Source organism: Microtus pennsylvanicus, chromosome 3 (genome assembly GCF_037038515.1).
Source record: "Microtus pennsylvanicus isolate mMicPen1 chromosome 3, mMicPen1.hap1, whole genome shotgun sequence".
Lineage (NCBI taxonomy): Eukaryota > Metazoa > Chordata > Mammalia > Rodentia > Cricetidae > Microtus > Microtus pennsylvanicus.
The window spans coordinates 135,850,358-135,874,468 of record NC_134581.1 but is presented as its reverse complement, the minus strand read 5'-3'; positions in this window follow the sequence as shown (position 1 = coordinate 135,874,468).

The following is a 24,111-nucleotide window of genomic DNA, read 5'->3' as shown; positions in this document are numbered from 1 at the left end:
GGGCAAACTCTGTTGGGAGAGGGGACGTCGTCCTCTTAGATTGCTTCTAGCTGACATGGGGGCGACTTTCTTCTTAGGGGCCCCTGTGAAAGCAAATGATGGTAAATTTCCCAAATTAACCTTTGACCTAAGAAAATTATAACTAGTCTCTGAGCGTTTTGAGAAGGTCCAGCCAGAGTGTTGTCAAAAATGTGCATCATTCAAAATTGTCTCTTGCAGTTGGTACCAAAAAACAGGTCTAATATTAGCGCTCAAAAAAAAATATTCATGACGTCGTAAAATCCAGATTGAGTTGATGTTGTGGGGCCCCATCTTCATCCTGGAAACTTCAAAGATTACTGTAGGAAAATTTGTTGCTTGTTATGGGAAATTTAAACATTAACAACAAGGACATATACTGACATATAAAGAAAGACACAGATATGAGGAAAGGCAAAGAAAGTTTATCAAGTATAAAATTATTCTTATTCTGTCCCATTTCATGGCTCCTGACCTGAGACAGAAACTCTGAAATATCTCTTATCAACAGGCTTGGAATTGAAGAGGGACTGAGCCATAGTCCAACTCCAAAACCAGCTCTACACATTTATAAAGAAGTGTTCAATAAAACATATAAATATATATATAAAATCAATACTTACAGAATGTATAGAATTTTATTGTTGATCCTTAGTGGGTCGTAACTATTTTCCATCCATCAGTAATTAAATATTCAGGGTCCCTTAAATTCTTTGAAGATGAGTATTTTCCTGTGGAGATAAGAAAAGAACTCTGCCCCCAACTGATCTATAAACCTTACCCTCAGTATGCTCGCCATCCTTGTGAATGAATTGTTACTTATCTTTGCCAAGTGACTTCTCTTCTTCAAACCGAACCTTTATTAATTTTGATGGTATCCATAATTTTTCCTCACCTGTGGAGATAAGAGCAAAACCCCTTCCCCAACGCAGCACATCTCCTGGCTTCCGTTGTGAGGTCAGCACATCCTTGAAGTAAACTGTTTGATTTAGTTCAGCAGACTTTTCCATTATCCAATGTCTTTCTGCAGCCGTCGTTCCCTTCTCATTAGCGTTGAGAAAATTCAAGGTTAACAAAGCATTATGTAACCTATTTCTGGGGATGTTTTCCACCCCTTTCTGTTTGTTCAACATATCTTTTATAGTTCGATTTGATCTTTCTATGACTGCTTGACCTGTAGGATTGTATGGTATACCTGTAACATGCTTGATGTTGTAATAATCAGAAAACCATCTCATTTTCCTAGAGACATAAGCAGGACCATTATCTGTCTTTATTTGTGTAGGTATACCCATGATAGCCATGACTTCTAATAAATGAGTGATTACTGAATCAGCTTTTTCTGAACTTAAAGCAGTTGCCCACTGAAAGCCTGAATAAGTGTCAATGGTGTGATGAACATACTTCAATTTGCCAAATTCTGCAAAGTGGAACACATCCATCTGCCAGATTTCATTCCTATGGGTGCCCTTCGGATTAGCCCCTGCTGGCAGTGGTGTTTGGTTATAGAAAGAGCAAGTAGGGCATTTCTTTACAATCTCCTTAGCTTGTTGCCATGTAATAGAAAACTCTTTCTTCAAACCTTTGCTATTAACATGATGTTTTTTTATGAAATTCAGAGGCTTGTAGCACACTACCAATCAATAATTGATCAATTTCTGCATTACCTTGTGCTAGAGGACCTGGCAGACCTGTATGGGATCGGATGTATGTTATGTACATAGGGCAAAGCCTGTTCCTGATTAAATCTTGAACCTGGATAAACAATGAGGTTAGTTCTGTATCATCAGGTATAAATTCAGCAGTTTCAGTATGTAAAATAACTCTTTAGGCATATTGTGAATCAGTAACTATATTAATAGGTTTTTTAAAATCTCTTAGTACCATAAGAATGGCATATAATTCTGCCTTCTGGACAGAATCATAAGGACTTTGTTCCCCCTTACCCAAGTCTTCTGATTTGTAACCTGCCTTCCCTGATTTATTGCTATCAGTATAGAATTTACAGGCTCCAGTTATTGGAGCATCATGGACGATTCAAGGAAGGATCCAAGAAGTTCTCTTTATGAAGTTAAGCCTCTTGCTTTTTGGATAGTTGTTATTAATTTCTCCCAAAAATTAGCACAAGCTCTTTGCCATGGTTCATTATCTTCCCATAATTTCTTTAGTTCATCAGCAGTGAAAGGCACTATAAGTTCTGCTGGGACTATGCCTGCTAGTTGACGAAGTCTCAGCTTGCCTTTTATAATTAACTCATAGACTTTTTCCACATAAGTTTTCAGTTTCTTACTTGGTTTATGTGGTAAAAAGATCCATTCCAAGATAATATCATCTCTCTGCATTAAAATTCCTGAAGCTGAAATTTTTGATGGTAATAGGACGAGAATACAATCGAGCTCTGGATTCACTCTGTCCACATGTGCCTGTTGTAATTTCTCCTCAATCATTGTCAGTTCCTTTTCTGCTTCAGCTGTTAATTCTCTGGGACTGTTTAAATCTTTATCACCATCCAAGGTTTTGTTCAAATGAATTATTAGATCAGGTGTTATCCCAATAGCTGGTCGTAGACTGGAAATGTCTCCTAACAGTCTTTGAAAGTCATTAAGAGTCCATAGGCAATCCCTTCGAATTTGTGCCTTTTGTGTCTTAAATTTTTGCAAACCTATTCTATAACATAAATAATTAACAGAATCTCCCTTCTGAATCTTTTCAGGAGCAATTTGCAATCCCCATTTGGGTAAAAGTATCTGTATTTCTTCAAACAGTCTGTTCAAGTTATCTGTATTTGAATCGGATGACAAAATGTCGTCCATGTAATGGTATACTATATATTTGGGAAATTTCTTGTGTATTTTTTGGAATGGTTGGTTCACAAAATATTGGCACAGGGAGGGGCTATTTAACATACCCTGGGGGAGGACAGCCCAATGGTACCTCCTCAAAGGTTGAGAATTGTTATAAGTAGGCACTGTGGAGGCAAATTTTTCTCTATCTTCTTTTTGCAAAGGCATAGTGAAAAAACAATCCTTTAAATCAATAACTATGAGAGGTCATCCTTTTGGTAATAAAGAGGGCAAAGGAATTCCAGATTGCAGAGGGCCCATAGGTTGAATAACCTTGTTGATGGCCCTGAGATCTGTCACCATTCTCCATTTACCTGATTTTTTCTTAACCACAAATACAGGAGAATTCCAAGGGCTGGTAGATTCCTCTACATGTCCATCATCTGGTTGTTCTTGTACCAGCTGTTCTAAAGCCTGTAACTTTTCCTCAGCTAAAGGCCATTGCTTTGTCCATATTGGTTTCTCAGTCAACCATTTTAGAGGCAAGGCTGTTGGTATGTCTGAAGGGATATCAATTGCTTGTTATTGTACAGCCCGAATGGCCGGTTTTCTCCTTTTGTAATATCTTTTAATATTATTCTCAGAAATATAGGCTCTAGAAGTAGCAGAAATGTTAATTTGGGTATTCCATTGTTGTAATAGGTCACGACCCCATAAATTCATTGCAATATTGGCTACATATGGCCTTAATTTTCCTATTTGTCCCTCAGGCCCTATACATTCAACACATCTCGTGCTCTGCCATACTTGAGATAGGGTTCCAATTCCCAGGAGCTGAACATTTACATTCTGAAGAGGCCAATATGGATGCCAAGATTCTGGGATAATGATACTTACATCAGCACCTGTGCCCAGCAGGCCAGTAATAAAAATGCCATTTACACACACTCTCAGCTTAGGTCTTTGATCATTTATAGAAGTTTGTCAAAACACACGTAACTCATCTTTCTGATCACTATTGCTTTTAACAGTAGGCATGGGGCTTCCTAATTATCCTGACGAGGCATGTTCTCTGCAGAAACTGGAAATGACTGAACCATGTTTGCCATGGGGGCCTGTGAGCCCCCCTCCTCATGTTTCCCATCTGTATCAGGTTGCCTTGTCTATCTCTTGTAGACCTGCATTCATTCGTCCAATGTCTGCCTTTTCCACATCTTCTACATAAACCTGAAGGCTGAGTCCTTCTATTTCTGTTATTTCTAGAAGATGCATTATTATTATTTCTGAAAATCCATTGTTTACAATTCCTTTTCATATGACCCATTTTGCCACAATTAAAACATTTGGTATTCTGGTGTCTCCTTTTACCATTGGAAATTGCTTCTTCTACCCATGCTTCAGTGCCATAGTCAAATGTGTCAACATTCAGTGTATGCAAGGCCCATTCTTCCAAGGGCGCTGATCTGAACTTTAAAGGCCCCAAGATCCTTTTGCATTCTACATTTGCATTTTCGTAAGCCAAAGACTCAATCATTATACGTCTTGCTTCTGGGTCAGATATCCCTATTTGTACAGTCTTAGTTAGTCTTTGTAAAAAGTCACTAAAGGGTTCTCTCTGACCCTGTTTAACTCTAACAAATGATTCCATTCTCTGTCCTGGGTCTTGTACCCTGTCCCAAGCCCTTAAGGTTGCTGTAGTACACATGGAGAGTGTGTTTTCATCCAAATTAGCTTGTTCCTGAGGGTCAGAAAAGAGCCCTTCACCTAGAATTTTATCTAGGGAAATGTCAATTCCCTTCACCTTTTCCTGCTGTTCTAAAAGTCTAGCCTCCTGCCTGAATAAGCATTTCCATTTCAAATGCGGTCCACTCTCAAGGACCGTAGAGCTCAGCTGGAGCCAGTCCGAGGGGGTTGCTCTGCTTGTTGTGGCCCAAGATTTTAGAATCTCTTTAACAAAAGATGCGTGCATCCCAAAAGTCATGACAGCCTGTTTAATTTCTTTGAGATCATTCATACGGACAGGCTCCCATGTATCTTCCTTGATGACCCTAGGATTTCTGGAACCAATCACCTTTTCTGTTGTTATTACTGGAAAGGCATGTAGAGCTGTGGGTAGAAGGTTTGTGGAAATTGTCCCGGAGGGATTTATCCACAGATGTACTTAAAATTTGCCTTCCTACCCTTTGCTTTTCTTCATCAGAATTTCAAAATTCCTCAATCTTTTCAATTCTGTTCACCATTGCTTTTTGCAATGTCTGAATCTCCTGTCCAGAATTGTGTTCCAAAGCCTTCATTGAGGATTCTAAAGTATGAAATTTGTCCATTAGAGATAACTTATCATCTTTGGACATAATTTTTATGGCATAAATTGTGCCTTCTTGTATTGACAATCTTTCTGCCCATTTGTCATAAGCTTTAGACAAAATTTGATTATCACATTCAGCAATTTTGATTTTCTCAGTTAATGTTTCAGTTCCTACAGAAAGGGACTGCTGGAACTTACGATCCAATTCAACTGTTCCTTCTTCCATAGTAATGAATTTCTCCTTAACATCAGCCTGTACCTTTTCTAAATTTTGCTCAGTTAACTGAATCCTGTTAAACAAAGATATGTTTTCTTCCTGGAGAACTTCAAACTGATTCTTGAGAAGATTGTTGTCATTCTCAATAGTTTTTAAACGTTCAACCTCTGCCTTAAGAGACTTTATCATTTTCCTATTGTCAAACCATATAGTGCTAAGAAAAATTACGGATCCCAGAAATATCCATAGATGTGGGGTGATAGACACCTCTTATAAAATCTCCCACATGGTACACTCAAAAAAGCTGTGAAAATCTAAAACAGTCACGTTCTCAGACATTTTATTTATAAAAGAAAAAATTCTTTTACCTGCAATGACCAGTTCCTGCCAGTGGTGGCAAAAGAGTCCACTTGAGTCCACGTGGCCTAAGTCTGAAATAAATGACTCAAAAACAAAACTTGGAGCAGACACCAGGCTGATAAATAGCAATTGGGCCAGAAATGGAACAGAGAGAAAAGCCGCCAAAGTGAACAAATCAGAGGGATGCCGGTGTGTTTGAGCTGGCTCGCAGGGCCGCTGTCACGTGACCTGAGTGCAAGCAGAGGTGGGATGGGAACAGAGACTGATAATGCTGTTACAGAGGCACTTGTGCCACTGTCGGGCAGGGCGGGGCTGGGGAGTGCTAATACTCCCGTCCCGTTTGACTTTTTAGCAGGCACCAGGAAAGATCGAGTCACTCATAATCTCAGCTGCATCCGCAGCCGTAGTCAGACCGGCAAGGTGTGCCCAGGGAGACCTCCGGGTGAGGTTCCACTGGGAGTGGTTGCCCCCAGGAGCTTCTGATTTGGGGCAGGTATCCTCAAAGCCCCATGGGGCAGGCGCCAAGTGTATCGGCATAAATAAATGCAAGGCAGATATTAAAGAATATATACAGCTTTAATGTTTAAATAAACTTACAGAACCGAGGTTCCCGTGTAGCCGTTTCACAGGAGGCAGGAAAAAGGGATGAGCCGCCTCCCAAGTGCCCGATTTATCCGTATGCATTCACCCAAGGCAAACCCACCCCCTAAGGGGCTGGCTTAACCCTACAAGGTAGTGTATGTCTTTGTGTTTGAGGTGTGTTTCTTGTAAACAGCAGAATGTTGGATCCTGTTTTCATATCCATTCCCTTAACCTGTGCCTTTTTATAGGTGAATTGAGTCCATTGATATTAAGTGATATTAATGACCAGTGGTTGTTAACTCCAGTTATTTTTTTCTGGTGGTAGTCTTTGTGTGTTCCCCTTCTTTGAGTTGTGCTGGTGGAGGGTTGTCAGATGCTTTGTTATTACAGGTGTTGTTGGCTTCCTTGATTTGTGCTTTTCTTTTTGTATTTTCTGTAAGGCTTGGTTTGTAGGTACATATTGTTTAAATCTGTTTTTGTCCTGGAATATCTTGTTTTCTTCATTGACAGTGAATGCAAGCTTTGTTGGGTATAGTAGTCTGGGCTTGCATCCATGTTCTCTTATTGTCTGCAGCACATCTATCCAAGACCTTCTGGCTTTCATGATTCCCCTGAGAAGTCAGGTGTAATTCTGATAGGTTTCACTTTATATGTTACTTGAGCTTTTTCCCTTGCAGCTATTAATATTTCTTTATTCTGTATGTTCTGTGTTTTGATTATTATATGGCGTGGGGATGCTTTTTCTTTGATCCAGTCTATTTGGTGTTCTGTATGCTTCTTGTACTTTAATAGGAATATCCTTCTTTAGGTTGGGAAAGTTTTCTTCTATAATTTGGTTGAATATATTTTCTGGGTCTTTGAGCTGTGATTCTTGTCCTTCTTCTACCCTTATTATTTTTAGGTTTGGTCTTTTCACGGTGTCCCAGATTTCGTGAATGTTTTGTGTCGAGAATTTGTTGGATTTGTTTTGTTCTTTAATCAATGAGTTTATTTCCTCTACAGTATCTTCAGTGTCTGAGATTCTTTCTTCTATCTCTTGTATTCTCTTGGTAATACTTGTCTCTGTATTTCCTGTTCATTTACGCAGATTTTCCATATCCAGTTTTCCCTTGATTTGTGTTTTCTTCATTCTCTCCATTTTATTTTTCAAGTCTTGAACTGTTTCCCGTACATGTTTCATTGCTTTTTCTTAGTTTTTTTTTTGGGTATCTTTGAGAGATTTATTAATTTCCTCTACCTTTTTGTTTGTCAGCTCCATTTCTTTACAGCAGTTTTTCACATCCTGTTTCAGGTCCTCTATTATTTTCATAATGTTCCATTTAAAGTCGATTTCTTCTACATCTTCTGGAGTAGGGTGTTCAATTCTTCTTGTTGTGTGATCTCTTAATTCTGGTGAAGTCACGTTGCCTTTCAAGTTGTTGGAGGAATTCTTGCATTGGCACCTGCCCATTTCTTTCTTCAAATGCAGCCAGTATAGTCTTGGGCATCTTGGTCCAATTTTTGCTGTGACTGACTCTGTGGGCAGATCTCCTCAGTGCAGGAGCAGGAACGGTTTTTGGGCTAAGGACCAGTCTGGATGGATCTCCTCAGCATAAAAACATGGACACCTGGTATTCCAAGGATCCCTCAGACAAAAGGGCGAACTTGCAGGCTTAAATCATTTTTTTGTCAGAAACTTAGTCTTCAGAAGGTGACCAACATGCCATTATGCCAAAAACAAATCACATATGGAATTTTACACCAATTGTGGTTATAATCAGGAGATTCATCATTTTGTTTTACCCAAAGACTTATATTTACTGCCCAAAGACATAGTTTTAATAATTTTTCCCTTTGCTAATTGTGCGTCTTATAGGCCTTGACCAGTGTGAAATGACATATATCCCCTTCATAAATTTAGGCTGAGTAGATGCCTCAAAATTCTTCCATGCTTCACCTGTTTCTACTTTTTATACTTGGACAGCTATTGGCATTTTCTTTCCATGGTTTAGAGTTTCCTAGATTTCCTTGTATTTAAAATAGAGTGATTTGTGTCTTAGTGACAGTGCCCTTTGCTTTACAGAAGCTTCTCAGTCTCAGGAGGTCCCATTTATTCAATGAGGCTTTTAATGTCTGTGCTGCTGGGGTTATATGTAGGAAGTGGTCTCCTGTGCCCATGTGTTGTAGAGTACTTCTTACTTTCTCTTCTATCAGGTTCAGTGTGTTCGGACTGATATTGAGGTCTTTAATCCATTTGGACTTGAGTTTTGTGCATGGCAATAGATATGGATCTATTTTCATTCTTCTACAGATTGACATCCAGTTTTCCCAGCACAATATGTTGAAGATGCTCTCTTTTATCCATTGTATACTTTTAGCTCCTTTATCGAAAATTAGGTGTTCATATGTTTGTGGATTAATGTCTTCTATTCGATTCCGTTGGTCGACTTCTCTGTTTTTATGCCAATACCAATCTGTTTTTAATACTGTAGCTCTGTAATGGAGTTTGAAGTCAGGGATGGTAATGCCTTCAGATGATCCTTTATTGTATAAGATTGTTTTGGCTATCCTGGGTTTTTTGTTTTTCCATATAAAGTTGATTATTGTCTTCTCCAGATCTGTGAAGAATTTTGATGGGAGTTTGATGGGGATTGCATTGAATCTAACCCTGGACCCAGCAATACCACTCTTGGGAATAGACCCAAAAAAGGCCTTATCATACAACAAAAGTATATGCTCTACTATGTTTATAGCAGCATTGTTTGTAATAGCCAGAACCTGGAAAAAACCTAGATGCCCTTCAATGGAAGAATGGATGAAGAAAGTATGGAATATATACATATTAGAGTACTACTCAGCAGTAAAAAACAAGGACTTCTTGAATTTTGCATACAAATGGATGAAAATAGAAAACACTATCCTGAGTGAGGTAAGCCAGACCCAAAAAGAGGAACATGGGATGTACTCACTCATATTTAGTTTCTAGACATAAACAAAGGACATTGAGCCTATAATTAGTGATCCTAGAGAAGCTAAATAAGGAGAACCCAAAGAAAAACATATAGGCATCCTCCTGAATATTAACCTTCATTGGGAGATGAAAAGAGACAGAGACAGAGACCCACTTTGGAGCACAGGACAGAAATCTCAAGGTCCAAATCAGGAGCAGAAGGAGAGAGAGTAATAGCAAGGAACTCAGGACTGCGAGGGGTGCACCCACACTCTGAGACAATGGGGATCTTCTTTGGGGAACTCACCAAGGCCAGCTGGCCTGGGTCTGAAAAAACCTGGGATGAAACCGGACTTGCTGAACATAGCAGACAATGAGGACTACTGAGAATTCAAGAACAATGGCAGTGGGTTTTTGATTCTACTGCACGTACTGGTTTTGTGGGAGCCTAGGTAGTTTGGATGCCCACCTTACTAGACCTGGATGGATGTGGGTGGTCCTTGGACTTCCCACAGGGCAGGGAACCCTGATAGCTCTATGGGATGACAAGGGAGGGGAACTTAATTGGGGGAGGAGGAGGGAAATGGCAGGTGGTGGCGAGGACGAGACAGAAATCTTTAATAAATAAATAAAGGAAAAAAATAGATTTGAGATGACTCATTTAATAATGCAATTGGTGTTTCTTTCATTTCTAACCACAGATTAATGGCGCCCTTGTTTTAACAACGAGTAATACTCTAATGCTTATAATATAGTTTATTATCCATTGGATATACTATAGTTTATTATCCACTCCTCAACCAAAGGAAACCTTGTCTGCTCATAAATTTTGGCAATTGTGAGTGTAGCTGCTGCAAGCATGCAGACCTTTGTGTGCAGGCATATGGAAATACAGAGCAGGCTGCAAGGTTCGAAACTAAAAGCATTTTTAGTTTTATAAGAAACTACTAAAATGACTGACTTCTCACACAAATGTAACATTTCATATTCCTGCCAGAAGTGTGATGAACACTCCAGGTCTTCTATATCCCTGCATGGTTCTAGTATTGTAAGTGTGTTAGATTTATGTACATTCTAAAACGTGTGTACCTTCTCCATGTCTGAATTGGTACATCACAGAAATAAGCTTTTAAGTTTAGATATTAAGTGTTCTTTCTGCCATGCACTGGAAGAAAACAATTTTCTTAGAGGGAGAATAAGCATCATTTAAGGCCTGTACAATCAATAACAAAATCTCTTCTTAGATGTCCATTGCTGACTTTCAGTGAAATTCCACTTCTTTGCCCTTCCTTATGATTGTGTAGTGCATTCATCTCTCAAGTATCCTATGCTGACTTAAACGTTTTACACAATTATGATTATTTCATTAATTTTACATTCTTTAACTTTATGACACTTGAAAATAAATCCTTAGCAATAAGGAATGAAACTATATAACAGTGTAAGGGCAGAATAAACCTGGCAAATGTGCAGAAGTTTGCTCAGATTTCAATGTAAGTATGGTTTCTAACTCTCAGAGAAGTTTCAGTGAAATAAATTGCACAGTGAGATTTACCCTCCAGTTATCATTCTTTCAGTGATTCAATAATCATTCATGGGACACATGCTGTGAAAAGTGCCCTGCTTAATGGTGGGAGTAGATAATTAAAAAGCTTCGGTTCTTGCCCTCGAAGATCTCACAGTCTAGTAGACCACACAAGCTAAGTGCAGAGCAGTATAGCGAATGTTATTCTAGTGTTATCTTTCACATACAAATTGCATATCAAGCAAATTTTTAGATGGTGCCTAATAAATCAGAAGCTCTGAGTCCAGATCCCACCTTAATTATTTCTTGTAATAATATCCAGAAGGAAATTATGTATGCTGAAAATATGTAATTCCTAGTGTGCATTTTCACTAAAAAGGGAAAGTAGGCCCAAATTACATATAAGAAAGATGAAAGATTTCAAATCATATATTTAAAGCTTTATTCAGTGGTGAGCTCTGTAGGCTGCTTTAGAAACATGCTTACTGGGATATTTTTCTTGTTTCTATTGAATTCAAAAATATCTCCTCCAACTTGTTTCTCTGCAGATTAACATTGGGAAATAGCATTGTTCTATAAGGTGTGGTAAAGCAAATATGCTTATTTCCACAAGAAGATGAACTGCTTTGCATTCTGAGCTTGGCAGGACACAAGCCCATCTGCTGACAGAAGACATTTCCTACAAAATAAAGCTGAAGGAAGCACCTGCCGGAGCTCTGTGAATAAAAGAATTATCCTCAGAAATTAACTGGATTCTGTAGTGTTATAAGTGCTTTACCAGGTTTTGTTTTTCTTTCAGTTGTTTAAAAACACGGCGATCAATCTTTCTCATTATAAGACAAAGTGCAATCTGATTATATTATATCAATATTTAGTTGAACAAATATTGAATAGATGATATTATTAGAAAATCAAAGACACAATTTATATGATTTTATGAATTTTTATCATTAATACAGTATCTATTGTGTAAATTTGTGCATAATAAAAATAAGAATCCCATAATTCAATGAATTTATTTCAATGCATATCTAGTATAACTTTTACTAAAACTTCAAACAAATATTATGTAATTAAAGCAAAAATATCTTAGCAAATTTAGGAGAAAATAGAAGTGTTTTTTGTGTATGTATGTTTTTGTTTGTTCTGTGTGTGCTGGCATGTGTCTGGGTCAGATCACAAATTTTCAGACTGCTAATAAGTATCCATCCACCTCACTTTGAGACTGTCTCAGTGACATTGGCACACTTGTTCAGCTATATTTGGTGGGCTTTAAAGTCCAGAGATTCATCTTTCTCCCCTGTAATGGGACTTCTCCCACCAAAATTTCCAGTTTTAGCCTAGGTTTGGTGGGGTCAAATTCAGGTTTTCATACTTGTAATGTAAGCATTTCACTGACTGAATTGTCTTCCTATACCTGAGGAGACATTTTAATACAAATAATTATAAACTATCAGTCTCAATGTAGTTCTAAAAAGCATGTTAAAAAAGACTTATGGAAATTTTAGAATATATTTGCACATTGTCACCAGCTGACTTGGGATGCTTAGTATTGTCACAACTGTATTAACAAATATGAAGATGGCTATATCACTGAGACTATCCATTCAAGCATAGTATTATTTGAAAACTATTATAGAGAGTACATTTTCAATATCTTTACTCCCTAAAATAACATGAATATAGTGCAAATGCTAAATACATTAACTTACATATTTCATAATGAACTCATATACCAAAAATATCTCTGTAAATCATAAATGCACACAACTCTTACTAGCCAAGTGGTAGTGATATATTGAAACATTAAATATTAGATTCAAACGAGTGAAGAAAGTTACCTTTATGGATGGTAATTTTTAATGGACTGTAAGAGTCACAACTGGAAAAATTGTGAAGATTTTGTGCAGGAAAGTGCAGTTGCTGGGAGCTTCTGAGTACAGCAGTCCTGATGTGTCTAAAGGGCACTGTTTTGCTTTGGTTCTTCAGAATTCTACGTTTCTTTGTGCAGTGCGTGGCAGTTAACTCAGACACTCACAATTGGACAAATTTTAGAGAATCAGTGTTTGTGGAAAGCTTAGCAACAGCCACACATGACTATTATACCTTCTTCCCAAGGGGGTGAAGATGGGTCAGAAAGATCTAATCCATCTCTCACTGAACCTAAAAGTTTCTGTTTTTGCCAGGGTAGAAATTTGTTCATCAAGCACATTACCCACTGCTCACAGGCTCCACTAAAATCTAGACTTCCACTTTAATTTCTATTTTCATGTTGATTTTATCAGGTACTCAAATATTCATTTTTACACATACATAGAAAAGTTTAGAAGACAGGTAATAAAACCATTAACTTTGTATTGTAGATGGTAAAATACAAAGTTCCTTTTTCATACTCATCTTGATAATCTAAAATTTTTTATCTCTGAAATGAAGAATTAAGTTTATTTCAGAAAAAACAATGTGTATTCCAAGAAATGAACACTCCTATATGTCCATGTTTAATATAAAACTAGATAATAAAAATAGAACTTGTGATTATAAATAAAAAGTCTTTGTACATATATACATATATGCACACTTTATCTAAAATATTCTGTTCTGTTCTGTTAGATAAAACAGGAATAGTAGAACTGATAATGTATTAGGAGGTGAAATAGCAATCTTTGATGTTCTTTAATAATGAATGTTTTCATTATGAGAAAAAAAGTTTCCCCTTTGAGAAGATTCTATCAGACTTAATTAACAGAAGAAACTGCTTTCTGAACTGTTTGCATTGAAATGAAAGAGTAATTCATTGCTCAGACTCACGGACACACCCTTCCTATTACTATTCTACTAATGTGAGTGTTGAGGATGTGATCATGTTCGAGGTGCTCAAAGTCTGAGATCAGTGAATTGCTTTCTCTATTTTTGTCATAGGTCTGTTCTCTTTTAGAAACAGCATGTTGAACACAAATATGTGTAAAAATTGTGTGTATGTGCATATACACACATGTGCAAATGCATGTGCCTGTATCGCCTACAGAATTTACATTTGATGCATAGCTTTAACCAATGTTCAGCTTTCCTGTGGCTTTTAGGATGCCCCATTACATTTAATCTTCTCTCCCCCCCATCAACATCTCGTGGAAAAATAATTTTATGTTTTAAACAAATTATTGTTTAAAAAATTATTGGGTACTTACCTTTATACACAAAAGAAATTAGATTGCTCTTTACTTCCCTAAAAGTGTTAAAATGCAATGCATATTCACAAGATTTTTCACTGGAGCTGTGTAATATCAACTATGCCTACCATCTTAGTTCTGCATGTTTATTACATTGTTTTCTTCCTCTCACAACCTTTATTATTAAACAGTATTATTTTATTTTTGGTTAATATGTATTAACTTTATTTGTTATTGGTATATTACGTGTATTTCCATACTTGAGCGCAGTATATCAGCAATCATAACCCTCCCCCACTTTCTTCTCATACCCTCATACCTCTTCTAAATATGTTAATTTCTCCTGTATTTGCATAACAATATTTATAGCATCCACATATGAGAATGTGTAACACATGCCGTTCTGTGTCTGGTATTTTTTTTTTGCTTTAGAATAACATTCTCTAATAACATGCATTATGTTGGAAATGACTGAATTATATACTTCTATGTGGGTGAAAATGATCCTTTCGTATATATTTCCACATTTTCTTTATCTATTCATCTATTTTGGGGACCTGCGTTGATCACACTATTTCAGCTATCATGAATACAACAGTAGGCAGGAGATTGCAGTAATATGCTTAATACCATTATTTTACTTCCTTGAATAAAAGCTCAGAAGTGGAACAGCTACATCACATGGTAGTTCTACTTTTAGAATGTTCCTGTATTTGTAACAGTAATTTATGTTCCCACTAACAATGTGTGAGTTCCTGTGCCTCCGCATCCATAGCAGCCTGTATCCTTTATTGTCATTATAATCATTCCAGTTGTGGTAGGGTGTTCTTTTTAAGACAATTTTTGTTTGACTTCTGTTATGGCTAGTGATGTTTCTATATTTATTGGTCATGTTTGTTTCTTCTGAGACATGTCTGTTCAGATCATTTGCCAATTTTAAATTTTACAACTTTGCATACCTTAGCAGTGTGTCTCAAAAAATTATAAAGCCATCTCACTCATAGTAGTTTCAAAAATTAATGATGTAGGAATAATAACATTACTGCAAAATCCATATATTATGGATTATATGCTGTGCTAAAGCATAGAATAAAAAGGCCATAGATTCTCAAATTTCATCCAAATAAAATATGCAGGATATTCAAATTTATAGACGTAGACATTCCATTATTTTTGCTTATTGTGTAAAATTAGGGAGATTGGAGAGATATGAATAGATTGGAATAAGTACTGAAGGGGATAGGCTTCTCTTCTTTATGATAAAAGTACTCTTAAACTGGTAAAACTATCAGATATAGAGTCTATGAATATACTAAATTACACTAAAACTTTGGGTGTCATACTTTTGAAAGTTAAACATTTCATCCACTAAAATATGTTATTTTTAAAGTGTATTATATACTTGAATAAATAAGTAAATTAATTTAAACATTATGTTCTCACCTGTAATCCTAGCACTGCTAAAGAAAAATCTATACCAATCAGTGCTATACAAAAGGTCCTGTTCCAATAAACCAAAAACCTGACTATTATTGGAAAATTGAAACTAAATATATATTAGAAGTACTGAAATAAAAAAATGTGTCAACAACCCCATGAATTGGCATAGAAATATGTAAATGAAATCCTCATATGGTTAATTGAAGTGAGAAAAAGAGAAAATATTTTGGAAATAGTTCAGCAATTATGTAAGGTATGCAGAGACTTTCTATATGACATAGAAATGTTACTCCAGTATATTTAAACAAGACACGTAAAAACATATTTTAATAAATATTTCTAAATGAATGCTCTTGGGAAAGCTATTTGTAACAATATACAATAAATGTTGACTAATTTTGTAAAGAAGCAGATATGATGGTTCTATAAACCCGTTCTGCCCAAACAACAAATATCAAGAACAAAGAGGATATTCTGCAAGAAGGTGGGAACAGGAGCTCCCCTCTTCAAAAGAAACTCAGGGAAGAAAATGTTTATTTGGTTTATGGTTTCACATCAATAAGAGTCCATAATGGTAAGGCTGGAACTAATTCCAGTAACTGGCAAGCAAGGTGGGAGGAGTAAGAATCTCAAAATTCACATCTTCAACCACCAATAGGAAGAAAAAAGAGTGCACTGAGTATATGCCAAGGCTGTGAACTCTCATGGTCAGTTATAGGTAGCATTCAAACAAGGCTCCAGCAAGGCTGCATGTCCCTCTAGCCTCCCGAAAAACTGGGAACCAAGTCTTCAAATATATATATCCATCGGCGCCATGTATATGAGGCATTTTTTTTTCATCAAATGGCCTCACTGCTAGAGATACAAAGATGAAATTGAAATAGATCTGTTTCTCTGAAATCAGCAGGCAAGGACAAATTGGCATGAAATTTTAAGTGTTGAAAAGAAAATGAAAGTCCACCCCTCAAAACTTACATTTTGCACTTAGAAAAATTATCCCTCACAATGAAGGAAACAACATTTTCTCAGAAAAATTATGTTGAAGGTGCTCATCAGTGGAATTGCCTTGAACAAGGCTTTTTAAAGTGAAGGAAAAAACACATACAGGTTCAAAATTTGTATCTATATCTGGGGAGGAATACTGCTAGGGAAAGTAAATGAAAGTAAAATAGGGGTTTGGGGATCTTATAATTTTAAGTGGCAGAACCAGTTTAACTAGTAATAGTCATGCATTTGCTTATTTTATATACTTACAAATAAAAGAAATCCAAGACAGGAATTTTCTAAGTAATGGGGAAAAGTGGTTAGGTAGTTTGTCAATGGTCTTTAAATCTCTGTAAGGCTTTGATCTGCATCATAGGAAAAAATGGATCAGATAGGAATGAAGAAAAGCAAAATACTCTAAAAATCATGGACAAAATCAGCTAAAACTTTATTATTCAAATCTCTTTCTAATCTCTGAGAGCAGGATGATTGCTTCCATAAAATCAGGCTGTGACAAATCTGTGGTGCACTTTCTTATTAGTGATCAATGTGGAGGACCCAGCTCATTGTGATTGGTGCCATCCCTGGGATGGTGGTCCTGGGTTGTATGAGAAAGCATGCTGAGTAAGCTACAAGGAACAAGCAAGTAAGCAGCACTCATCCATGGTCCCTCTCTGTGTCAGTTTTCCCCACTAGATTCCAGGCCTCTTTGGGTTCCTATCCTGATTTCCTACAATGATGTACTATGATGTGGAAGTATAAAGCAAATACATACTTTCATAACAAAATTAGTTTGGGTCATGTTGTTCCCTCACAACAACAGTAACTCTAAGAAAAAAAATGTTAAAAGAATAGCAGGATAATCCTGTTACAGACCTGCACATTTTTTAGAAGGACTTTGGAATGTGGAGCTAGAAAAAGCTACTAAGTGTTCATACCTTGTTGAGGTGTTCTATGGAGTGTAAAATGTAAGAACGTTAAGAGGAATGAAGATGGTGGAGATCTGGGTTGTGAAGGTCCAAAGCCAAGTTTTAGTCATTTAAATATTCTATCTAGACCATTGAATGGTTTGAATTAAGAATCTGTGCTCTGCACTAGAGCCCTGGAACTTCACAGACTTTGAAAGAATGATATTCAACTTCTTATGGAAAGACAAAAATTCCAGGATTAAAGAAAGAATCTGTGGTATGGTGAACTGCAGCTGAAAAGGGAGTCCATTGTGATTAAGAAGAGAGCAACAAGAGTGAAATGCAATCTTTGTGTTACTTTGGTCAATTGATGATGGCTACCTAGAACAGAGAAATTGGTGGTTGTTGGAAGAGACTGGCATCCTTAAAGTGAAATATTCTGGTAAGAGTTTTCTTAGAATCATAACAAAGAAGCTGTGTTCCAGAGATGGCCAAGGCTGTACCTTAGGCTGGCAGCTGAACTTGTTAGTATGAGTTGGGCTTAAAGTCAGGAATGGGACATGGAGAAGAGCTGAGGCATTCTGTGGGAGGCCATTGGTGGAGTTGAAGGTATAGCCTTGGTAGCAGTTAAAGTACCTAGATTAGAGAGGTCATGCAGAGAAGATAAGGCTTCACACCACAAAGAGAGCCAGGGAGAGGCTATTGGTGAAAGTGAAGCTCAGCTGCAGCAGAGGACCCCAGCACTTTGCAGATTCCAGTTCTATGGGATGACCACTAAGAACAGCAGTAGCAGTGGTGTGGAGCCAGCTTGAACCTCTAAGAAAGGTCTCTAAGTGATGTAGAGGGCAGAATCAGTCTTGACCCAAACTTTGGTGATACGCAGAACACTGTGAGCTGATCCAAGACATCAGATATTAAAGATGAAGATTAGTTTTGCTTTTATTTGATGTTGACTATGCTTTAGTTCTTCCCTATGATGTAAGAAAGTATTAATTACTTCTGATTAATTAATTCTGATTTATAAGAGCAAACAGTGAGAAGACATTAGATTTCAAAAGAGTTTGTATTTCAAGAGACTGGATATTTTAATGAATTTTTATGTGTTTAATATTCTAAAAGCTACAGGACTTTCTAAGTCTGTAAAATGCTTTATATTGTGATGTCTTTATTAATGCAGGATTTTTTTGTGGATTAACAAGAAAAGAAAGGTTGTGGCTTAACAGTGATGTATTTGTGCATCAAACTGACAAGATGTCAGTTGTGCTGGCTAGTTTTATATTAACTTGACACATTCTAGAGCCATCATAGAGAAAGTATCCTTAATTGAGAAAATGCCTACATAAGACAAGGCTGTAGGCAAGCCTGTAGGAAATTATCTTAGTTGGCGGTTGATGGGGAAGGGCACAGCCCATTGTTGTTGAGGCCAACCCTAGTTGTTGATCCTGGGTTCCATAAGAAAGCAGGCTGAACAAGCCATGCAGCACAAGCCAGTAACACCCCTCTTTGACCTCTGCATCGACTTGTGACTAGACGTTCCTTTCCTGTTTGAGTTCCTGTCCTGACTTTCTTCTATGATAGACGATGACTTGGAAATATAAGCTAAATAAATCCTTTCCTCCCCAAGCTATTTTTGATCATAGTGTTTCATCACAACAATAGTAGCCCTAACCTTAGTCTTAACACTATTATTTTGTACATTATTTTGGACACTAGCCTGGACAAAATGGGAATGAAAACAGCCTTTCCTATAGTGTTCATGAAAGAAAGAAGCTGTCATAAATAAACTGATAGTGGTATGTGTCTTCAAACTTTAACTAGAGGAAATGAGGCAACGAGAAAGGCACTTTAGCTTTTTCCCACTCTCAAATAGAATTCTAGATTCTAATGTGAAACGTGTTTAATACTGTCTACGCCTTTCTGAATTAAAGTAGCTGAGAAGCAGCCAGTCTGAACTGTGAGAAAAACAACATAATTAGTGCACAGCGTTACCTTCTTCATGTTTAAGTGGCATTTACTGACTATTATCTTCATTCTGTGTTTCTTACAGAGGCTAAGAATCTCCTTACCCAGAATGCTTATTTGTAACATGTCAGAGATCTAAGGCCTGCCAGTCTTCCCTGCTCACAGAGCATGAAAGCTTCCTCAGCCCCATAATCTCTTAATTATTTTAATTGAACTGAGGAAGAAAAAATAAGGTACAGCTTATCACTGTTACTTTATTTGCCAAAAAAAAAGCAGAGTCCCCAAATCAGGTGACACTATTAAGAAGTAAAACTGCAGGGGAAGTAAATTTAGATTTTATGTGTTGCATCTACTTGCTACAGGAATAGTCACTTGTATAAATTTTAACAACTATTTCTATTTGTTCTTCTAAAGGAGGCTGCTGATATTGAGTGCTAAGCCTGCACATTCATGAATATGAATATTTTACTGCACTTGAATGAAAATGGGCAAGGTATAAATAAGACAGAAATCAAAGAAGTTGGAAAGGAAATGTGTCAAATATTCTGCTGTTTGTATGGTCAACTGTTTGCCAACCATCATAAAGTATATAGTTCTATCATGCTGAACCACATCCTTTGGATAGATGGCCTGACAGTATTGTTGCCACTGTTGTTTAGCATAATGATTGTTCAAAACTATTACAAAAGGATTACCTGTGTGTTTGAATTGTAAATAGGCATTATTCATTCAATAGTTCATTAGTCTTACCATATACTAGGCAATAACTTGAAAAATGGACCCTTTATTTTAAAAAATGGCACTTTCTTGATCGACAGTTCTCTCTAAAAAGAATTCAAAGTTTCCTATATTTTATTAGACTACTTATTAATTTTGTATTGTAGCATTTTATAGTTTTTTAATAATTATATAACATTTTAATAAATTTATGCAAATAAATTTTTCTATAAATATTTATAGAAGATAAATATTTCTATAAATTTATCAATTTGTACTTTTATTAACTATTTTAAATAATTCTTTTTCATAAAGATATTTTTGCTCAAACACATGTGGTACTTTGAACATTCAGATTCTATGTATTTTCTGGAAAATCTAGGATACACAAATTAGAGAAAGCATGACATATTTCTCTGTCTGAGACTGACTGAATTTCCCTAATATAGTTATTTCCAGTTGTACCAATTTTCTTGCAAATGACATAACTTGATTTTTGTATAAATGACAAGATTTTGATTTTATACATACATACATACATACATACATATATATATATATATATATATATATATATACATATACTAGAATTTCCTTACCCATTGTTCTTATTAGCGTAGCTGCTTCTATAGTATTGATTCAAGTGATCCATGAGCTTAGGAGGTCTTTCCATATTATAGTATCTTCAATTTCTTGCTTTTTTATTTTAAATTTTGATTATAAGAATCTTACAGTTCTCTGTGTGGGTTAATTCTAAGCCACTTTGGGGAGCAAATAGGAATGGGATTCCTTTCTTATTTCTCTCTGGGTGTGTTTGTTATTTGCATAGAGGAAGGCTCCTGGACTTTGTATGTTCATTTTGTATCCTGTCATTTTGTTAGAAGTATTTATCTGATCCAAATGTTTTCTGGTATATCTTTAGGAGTAATAATCCATAGAGGCATAGACTATACAAATAAGAATACATTGGCATCTCTCTTTTCTGTTTCACTTCAAATTAAAGTGAGATGTGAGATTTTAAGTTAGAAGAGAATAATGTTATATATTGGTTTGTAATTCCAAAGTTTAGATAAAGATAAGGCTATTTCAAAGTAAGTAAAAAAGATCCTTAAAAATCTAATTTGGCAGTAAAAAATAAAAAAATTAATAATTGTTCAGTTCTATTAAAAACTATAGTAAATATGTATATAAAGGTATTTTGGAACTGGAGAGGGATTAAAATTTCCTGTATTAGGATTTAGATGACTCTTAACTTAGATCTCATATTTGAGTAGAGTATATAAAATCATATCAAATAAAACATTAAATGTAGCTCTTTATTATACTTATAAAATAAATACTTCTAATATCTGCATCATCAAGTAGTCATAGATATTATGTTTTAAAACACATGTTAAATATTAGATCAGAAAATTTTCATGTGGTGTGTAGAAGAAGGTGCTTCTTGGTTGAAGACTAGAACTGAACCTCTAGTCCTGACTGCTTCATGACTCTGCACAACTATCTCCCTTTTCTCTCCCATTTTTACAGAAGAAATGTGAATAACAACATTTTCTTAGTAAAGTGCCTAAAACAGTGCTGGAGTCACAATTAATGGGCAGCCCCAATTCCTTTACTTCTCTTCATAGTTATATAATATTTAGTCTTCTCAGTTAAAAAGTAAGAGGCTTTCTCCAAGAAATAGACCAAAAGCTACAAATCCTTCTGCGTGTCACACACTAAAAGAATCCCACTGGATTTACCCACAGACACTCAACTATTCAAAAACAGCATCAAGATTCCTAGTGTCTAGGTTTCTCAGTTGAATGATCTAAAGGACTGTTATGACAGGAGATGAGAATAACAAGAGTTCTTTCAGGATGCTTATCACCAAGCTAACACCTTGTCACTATGTGATCCTCTAATAAAATTCCTTCAAAGAAGGAATTTAGTCATTGTCAGGTGATTCTTTATTACCAGCATTTGAAAATCTTTCAAATGTGTTAAGATCTATCCTGCTGACTTGCTGAGTAGCTAATACATACTTGTTCTCAACAACTTTCAGGTACATAATAACCACAGTGGTTTCCATCCGATCACCACACTGTGCATGGTCGTTCTACTGCACCATCCTCAAAGTCAACTCTATTGTGTTCCTTGGGTCCTCTGAAACTATAAATAACATATGTGCACACACAGAAAAATAGAATTTCATGTTTATGGGAAATAAGAATTAAATAAGAGCTACATAAATGAAGAATACATTTTTAAAATAATGTATTTGTAGACACTTATTACATTCTGAAACCCCTCACATATTTTCAAGTATTAGGAGATATATAATTGTATTTCAATATTAATATTAAGGCTGTATATTAAATTGTATATATGGTTATTGAATCAAAACCTAAATTTTTGTGACAGCATTTCTGAAATTCATTAAATCTCATTCTGTTTAAAATACCATGTGGAGAATTTGTTGTCACAATGACAGAATTTTAATTCTTATGAAATTTGAATAATAAAGAAAATTGAAAGCCATTATCAAAAGTAACCAGAGTAACTGCTCAGAGATCCTTAAGGCAACACTAGAAAGAAAGAGATTGATTATAATGTATAGGATTCAGCAGCAAGTCAAGGTAAAGAATATTATGTGGAATGAATTCTGTGTATTATTGCTTTTTCTTTGCTGTGCATTGGCCATGGGTTTTCTCTTAACTAACCCTTAAGGATTTAAAAATAACATAAGTGATAATTTATATGAACAATGCAGAAAGCAAGTATAGTCATTGAAATACAGTGTTATTTTCCATATTTCTAGAGGTTATGACTATCGTCTTTGTATTCTCAAGAGACACAGCATAAGAGCACATTTTGTTTTTTAAGGATGCTTATCCCTTTAATTATCAAACTGTCTTCGAAATAAAAGGACTAAAAGTATTTTAAAAGCATGCGGTGAGCTGTAAAGTTACTATGCCAACAGAAGGCACAATTCCATTCTGTGGAGAGAGTTCTCATAGCATTCCATTTTGGTTGTCTATTATACTTGACATCTCATCAAAGCAAAGGTTCATGTTTCATTTTCTTTGGAGGGGACAAAAGTATGTCTGGTTTATAGTAAAAGTAAGTATAATCACAGAACAACGCATTCATTCCCATTCATCGTGAAATTGCTGTAGGTATTCATCATTCCCTTTAATCGTCAGTTAATAATCTCACGTTGGAGGTAGATAATATGCAACTTTTGTAGCTGGAGAGAATATTTAAGACCAACATAGAAATAAATGATTTTTTATTCTTAAGAAAACTCATTGTTTCTCATAATCTATAAATATGAAAAACAAAAACAAAAAATAATACATGCATTTTGCATATTGTACCAGATATTAGTTTCTGTTGATCTTCTGAGCAGAGGGAATAATGCACCTAAAATAAAGGCATAATTAAAGGAAAGAAACTTCCCTTCCAAAGGAAACAAATCTGAGGCATTTTATTGATCAGAAAGTGTTGCTGTAAAAATAGTTTTTTCTTTTTTTTTTTCATTTTTTTATTGATAAAAGGAGAATAAAAAAACAAGTTTCCACCTCCTCCCAGCCTCCCATTCCCCCCCCCCACTCTTCTCCCCCTCCTCCCACCCTTCTCCCCCTCCCCCACTCCTCTCCCCCTCCCTCTCCAGTCCAAAGAGCAGTCAGGGTTCCCTGCCCTGTGGTAAGTCCTAGGTCCTCCCCCCTCGGTCCATATCTAGGAAGGTGAACATCCAAACTGGCTAGACTCCCACCAAGCCAGCACATTACATAGGATCAAAACCCCGTGCCACTGTCCTTGGCTTCTCATCAGCCCTCATTGTTCGCCATGTTCCGAGAGTCCAGTTTTATCCCATGCTTTTTCGGTAACAGTCCAGCTGGCCTTGGTGAGCTTCCAGTAGATCAGCTCCACTGTCTCAGTGGGTGGGTGCACCCCTCGTGGTCCCGACTTCTTTGCTCATGTTCTCCCTCCTTCTGCTCCTCATTGAGACCTTGGGAGCTCAGTCAGGTGCTCCAGTGTGGGTCTCTGTCTCTATCTCCATCCATCACCAAATGAAGGTTCTATGATGATATGCAAGATATTCGTCAGTATTGCTCTAGGATAGGCTCATTTCAGGTTCCCTATCCTCAGCTGCCCAAGGAACTAACTGGGGACCTCAGCTTGGGCACCTGGGAACCCCTCTAGGGTCGTCTCTTGCCCACCCTAAAGTG